General features: G+C 39.1%; 2 protein-coding genes across 2 annotated transcripts in view; one reads left to right on the top strand and one right to left on the bottom strand.

The window, feature by feature from the left end:
- Window positions 1-2999, bottom strand: part of LOC108753573 — a 178615-nt gene extending 175616 nt beyond the window's left edge. The window contains exon 1 of the mRNA XM_018495268.1: window positions 2841-2999. The gene's annotated coding sequence lies outside the window, so the exon portion shown is untranslated. The remainder of the gene's footprint in view (window positions 1-2840) is intronic.
- LOC108753574 (autophagy-related protein 16-1) overlaps window positions 1-6279 on the top strand; it is a 424436-nt gene that overhangs the window by 360489 nt on the left and 57668 nt on the right. The window lies entirely within an intron of this gene.

The raw sequence follows: 6279 nt of genomic DNA, 5'->3' as shown, positions 1-6279 counted from the left end.
CCATTCATTAAGGTAATTACAGGAACCGATTTTCCCGCGAATGCCTGGGTGCAAGTAAGAATTGAATACTGTTGCACCGGCACAATACATATAACGTTCTTCGACGCGAAACATTGCTCCAAAACGCGATGAACAACGGAGCGCCTGGGCACGCTCTTAAATTATAATCATATACTTCGTCAATCACATGATCGATATATATGAGGCTATAAATATTGGAATATAATTCTGGAATATCTGATCAAAGAGGTTATATGTTAACGTCAGCTACTAATCTAGCGGAATACACAACACTGTATACGCTTAGTGAAATATGTGCTCTCAGCTTTGTATCATCTAAACATGAGAATCGCATTATCATAAACTTCCTTGTTCGTAAAGACTGAGCAATTATAGTCATACATAAGACGTCAGGTAAGGTTTTTCTCGCACCATTTATAGCGTTCCGATCGAATTTACTAACACATTTTGAATTCAACTTTATTTTAATTTCATATCCTTGTTATACTAAACACAGAAAAGGACAGATTTTGCCGAAACATTTACAAATTTAAGTAGATACAGATCTGAAAATAATTTTGTTATAAATCATCAAAATAATAATGTAGAACAGTTAAACTGATTGCAAAGATATGCAAGAAACTTTTTTCAAACTTTAGGAAACTCAAGCATCGCTCATTATGCTTGAGTTTCCTACATAATTATTTTGACGGTCAACAAAATTAATTTCAGATCTGTATTTACTTAAATTTTTAGAGACTTCAACAAACTCGTTTTCTCCATGTTAAAATAGAATATAAATTTCAATTAATGTAAAGATTGATAGCGTTTGCTATTCTTGGAAAATACATAGAAAACGAAAGCGGCCGCATTTTTGCCAGAATTCACGAATTAAAATGAAAAGCAATTTGTCAGAATCCGCAAAAGAATCCAAGCAAACGTATTATAGCAATCAGAATCTGACGTATAATAAACGATATTGAATAACATCCGTGTTAGCATATACAACATATATTTTTACACATTGCTAGTCATTTGTTACACGATTTTTAGTTCAGCACACACTTTTTGCACCATATAGCAATCCCAAGTCCGCGCACTGCGCTTTTCAAGCGTTATTTTATTAATATGCCACTCTGATGATGAAACTCAAGTGTTTTCACAATGAACAATGTAGGTATCCCTATAGATGTTTCCAATACTAAAATAAATCGCACCACGAGAGAAGAATGTTGCGACTTATCGATATGAAATATTACACTCGTGCACATTTCTATTTTCTCCATTTTGATTTGAAAAGATGTCGTGAAGAAAAATATTGACAAGAATTTTACCTGATCTTTAATCAAGCGTGCAGTGATGCACTTATCAAGCTGTACAAGCTGTTGATTCGAGAGATCGTCCTATTACGACCCTCATTAAGCGGGTCGGAACTTCTATTGGTGCAGGTAAGATTACGCTACTAGTAAAAACCGTTAACTTCTTTATGCAATACCGTTTCTACTCGCGCAGAATTCTACTAGATGTTTACGATCGAAAGGCTATAATATATGTATGTATGTATATATATATATATATATAAAACTTGTTGCTATCCCTATTCGTTCATCAATTATACATCACGCACAGTTCAATCGACACTATGAACCTTCTTTTTGTATGTAAAAAAAAAAGGAAATGACGAGAAAACAGTGAGACATTATAAGCATCCTTTCGCCTTCTTAACGTTTCACATTGAAAGGAATTCCAGAAGCAATCTTCGATTCAATTATGTCAGAAGTTAACCTCACTGAAAACCGCGTTTCTACCGTAATCCTACGGTTACCCAGAAACGGAAGAGGCCTTATGAAAGCAGCATCATAATTTCGTTTCATTTTTCCATAATGTCGAGGAAGAGAAAATTGTAGGATGTCGTAGCAACGGCACGGCTGCGACGGCACCAACCCGCTCTGCACGACTGCGATTACGCAACGACATTTGCACGCTGATTCGATTAATTATTATTCCAGATCGCCATCGAGGGCGGAAGATCGGAATTTCTCTCGAGTGCGCGAAACCACCGAGACGGAAAATTGTTTTTCCGCGATCCCACCGTACGTAGCCGCGCGAGGCTATAACTATTGCCGTGGATGGGACTTTATCGATTTCATCGGGAATACAGTGCGCATCGTCAATGGATTGGGGCGTGCACGTCGTCCAGCATCCGGCGAGACGTGAAAACGCGAAATGGAAAAACTCGAGCCTGATCGGCCCAGGGACAAGCGGAATTTTGCGTTTAATTGGAAAAAGAGATGTGCGCACTCGACAAGGGGGATGCGATTTTGTATTTTTTCCCCTTTATCTCCGGCCTGTCCAGGTCGACAATCTGATCATCCCCAATCTCGAATTTCCGGGGCCGCTGCGCTCCGATTTTGCGACAAGAGGAAGACCTCTAAGCGGTATATATCGAACAAGTTCACTATGCGACGAAATATCCGATTCTGCTCCTTGCACGAAGATGACGCGCATGATAGATTGTCGCCCATTTTTATTCGCGCTACGTCGTCCCCTGGTCGTCCCCAATCTGGGCAACAGCGTCCCACCGAGCGGATATCTCGGCGACGTCTACTCCGTAACCCGTTCCGGATGACAGGAAAACGATCAGAATCGGCATCCCCGGTAGAATCTCGTCCATCTCCGAGACTCGTCCGTTGTGGAGAGCCGTGTTGAACTTTACGATTTCACTGATATACGAGCCGCTCGGTACAACACTGTTTATCATCCCGCACACCTCAGAAGGGGGGCACCCAGCGCGCAAGTCGTACTGCTATCCGTAGATGGCTTTTCGTCGGATCACGTACCTGGACGGTTGCGGTGGTAAGCCGCGCCGGTAGAAATCAGGGTAAAATCTGCGGTGGAACGCGGCGGGCCTCGTACGCAGGGAAGTCTCTCTCCTAGGCACTCGAAGAAGCGCTCTCTCTCGCTCCCGCGTGTCCTTGGACTTGAGCCCCGTTCACGGCCACAACCAACACAGAAATGCTGGGATTGCAAGGCGTGCGGCCACTTTTCCTGCCGGTACCACCAGGTGGGGGAATATACCCGGTTGCTGTTGGCAGGTGGAATGCTCAACATCACCGCAATGTACTCACGAATTATTAGTGCGACGGGACGCCCCCGGTGGAGGAGGGGGGGCGGGGGGGACAGAAGAGGCAGAGGCAAGAAGCCGATGATGGTGGAGGTGGCCATGGCGAAAGAGTGGGGAAAGGGATACAGAAGGAGGAAGGTACGGGGGCTCTGCGATTCGGACTATCTACCGTGTGATTTCAAGTACGTTCACCAGCTCCACGCTTCCGCGGTTCCGCGGTTCCCCGGTTCCGCAGGACGTATCGTTCAGATTTCTGACCTCGCGCGAAAACTCAAAGCCCACCGAATCGATCACCGTCATTTGTGATCTAACAATTTTTTTTTTTAAACTCGAATCAATTTACGTGTTCGATATAAAACGTTTTATTTCGTTTAATGTAATCAAATGAGTATGAATTTGTTATCAACAGAAAGTTATATTAACAAACGTCAAGTTGAACATAGATTCGGTAGATATCTTTTCAGATAATTTAAATACAATTTTCAAAACGATATTTTTATGAGATATACATAATATAATATTCATCGCTGTTGAAATAGCTAATTAATAATGTACGTGTTAAATTTGTCGAATTAATGTGAAGTGGCGCAGATGACGCTTATATCCGAATAACCATAAATCAAAATATTCTGTACAATAATTACTTCCGTCTTCATATTATTTTCATATTTTTCTCAATACTGCAGATGTAGCGCGAGAGAACGAAAGCGGAATTAGGATCGCGCTTCGACTTAATAGCCACTATGTAGGTGGACATCTTACTAACTTTATTACTATTAAACGACGCGGTTTGAAGTAGCGGTTTAGCTTTATGACGTAGTAAGATTGCATACGACATATCAACATGCGTGTGATGAGCGTATAATGGCGGTACTTGATGGCGAAGCTGCGGTGCGCTCTTTTATTCATCGACTGGACGATCTGAAATTTCAACTATGCCATTGCCCATTCATTATTATCAGCGCTACTGAGCTAAAAACGAGATGTTATAATCGTATTCATACTTGTGAATACAAATACGGCATGCATGCTACTTTGCACACGATAGTGCACTCGTGAAATGATTCACCGCGATGACAATTCGTTTTTAATAAATAAATCAACTCTTTTATTTATTTGTCGGTAGCATGCGGCAATTTATATTTTATTTAGCTATGTCATACCATTTTTTCGCAAAATATTACAATATTATATGAAATGAAACATTATCTCTATGAATAATAAATTTGCCACTTTACACAATATAGTTCATAGGAATCTGTAATAATTATAATGAAAAAAAATTATTGGCTTTTAATTTATCGTGAAATATTTTAAGTTTTTTAAAGAAATGCAAAAATCTCTTTTACTCTCATTAAATATATGGTTTTTAATGTTGATTTTACCTTATACGAATGTTTTGAAACAATTAATACAATAATAGTGAAAGATTTATCTTGGAATAAATAAGATACAAGAAAAAATTAATTTATTACATTTTGAATCCATTAAAAGTAGAAAACACATAATCTTCTAAATAAACTTTGATATCTCATTTATTTACGTTCATTTCCTATGTATAAATGTCGATGGTAAAATAATTTGCGTAATTCTTGATAACGCAATTCGTGTTCATATTAGTGAGACACGAGCGCTGTGAGAGAGGAAATGTATAAGCAATTCCCATCCTTTGCAACGCGTCGAATATGTTAATAAGATCTACACTTAGAAAACAACTGAGTATTCCAATTAAACGCACGTTCTCAGAAAGGAACTACCAGGAGGACATTTACTTAACCGGAATACACTGATTATCTCATTTCGATAGTGTAATTGAACAGCACTATCTCACCGTCGATTATCATACTTGAAGATTCATATTAGTGAGTTCGCCTGAAGAATGCAGCATTACAGGACGGGCAAATTATTACAGCGACGAACTACTAATGAATACCCATTTAGATTCAACCCACAATTAGCATATTTCTCTTTTTGGCGTATAATTGAAGACTACTATCTCAACATAGTTTACACGCGTGCACGCTTGAGAGAGTTATGTCTCAAAAGAATTCAGAGCTTTCGATAAAGAGATTTTTATAAAGCTGCATCACATCCTGACCCAATGTTCTTCTACTAATAATAATACTTGAATCTTCGTTAAAATGAAAAAATTTTCGCGAAAGATAATATTATGATTCTTTTATCGCTTACTTTATCTTATGTTCAATTTACTTTTGGAGCTTAAAGACATTTTTTATTAAAAGTTTTTGCTCGATTTCAAAGAATTTGTGCTCAAATCGAATTTGAAAATACTCTGATTTCCCTTTTTCTTCACAACTCATACGCCACTGTTAGTCTCTGTTTCGCTCCTAGAGCGATATTGTAATTAGCCAGTAAACGTGGAATTGTTTCCTGCGAAACGCACGGTATCGCGATTCAAGTTAGACTGCGGAATCCCGGGCTGACGTTATCTCCGGCAGCGAGAGACGACGATTTCATAACTTGCCGTCAACAGATACGATCCCGTTTTTTTTAAATCGTGCGAATGCGCCGCATTAAAGCACATTAAAGTGGATGTCATAAATTCCGAGGCTACTTTGCGCTACATTGAGCCACGTAAAATGCTACATCGTACCGCATTGAAACCCAACCCGCGCCGCGGTCGTTGTCTGCGCGATTCTCATTCCTGGTAACCTGCTCGAAAGCTTTTTCGCAGCCATTGCAGCCGTTGATTCGCGATCCCGCGCGTATCTGTAATTCGCCGGTCATCATGTCCATCGTTAATCCTGTAACTTATTGTAATCCAGTTGCTAACTCGCTTAGTGGTCCGGTTAATAGTCCAAGAACTGCCCGAGACTGGATGAATGAGTAAGGAGGAAGTGGGACAACCGGATCATCGTCGAAGTCGCGATCTGTTAGGATATCTATAATGGCAGTTTCAAACAGAAATTTCTCTATTTTTCTCTCTCTTTTTAGATTTTATCCAGTGAATAGCAAATTGTTATTCATACAAATATTGATTTTTAATTAAAAACTCTGAAGTTTGTTTTTGAAGTTTGCTTTGTAAGTGAAAATATAAACATTTTTTATCTTTTTAATAAGCAATACATAAAAATAAATACAAGTAAATACAAGATATACTAAAAGAATTATTATTGTACTATGAAAAGAAGATG

This window comes from Trachymyrmex septentrionalis, unplaced genomic scaffold (assembly GCF_001594115.1).
Source record: "Trachymyrmex septentrionalis isolate Tsep2-gDNA-1 unplaced genomic scaffold, Tsep1.0 scaffold7, whole genome shotgun sequence".
Lineage (NCBI taxonomy): Eukaryota > Metazoa > Arthropoda > Insecta > Hymenoptera > Formicidae > Trachymyrmex > Trachymyrmex septentrionalis.
The sequence above is the reverse complement of the archived record's forward strand: the minus strand, read 5'-3'. Positions and strand labels throughout refer to the sequence as shown.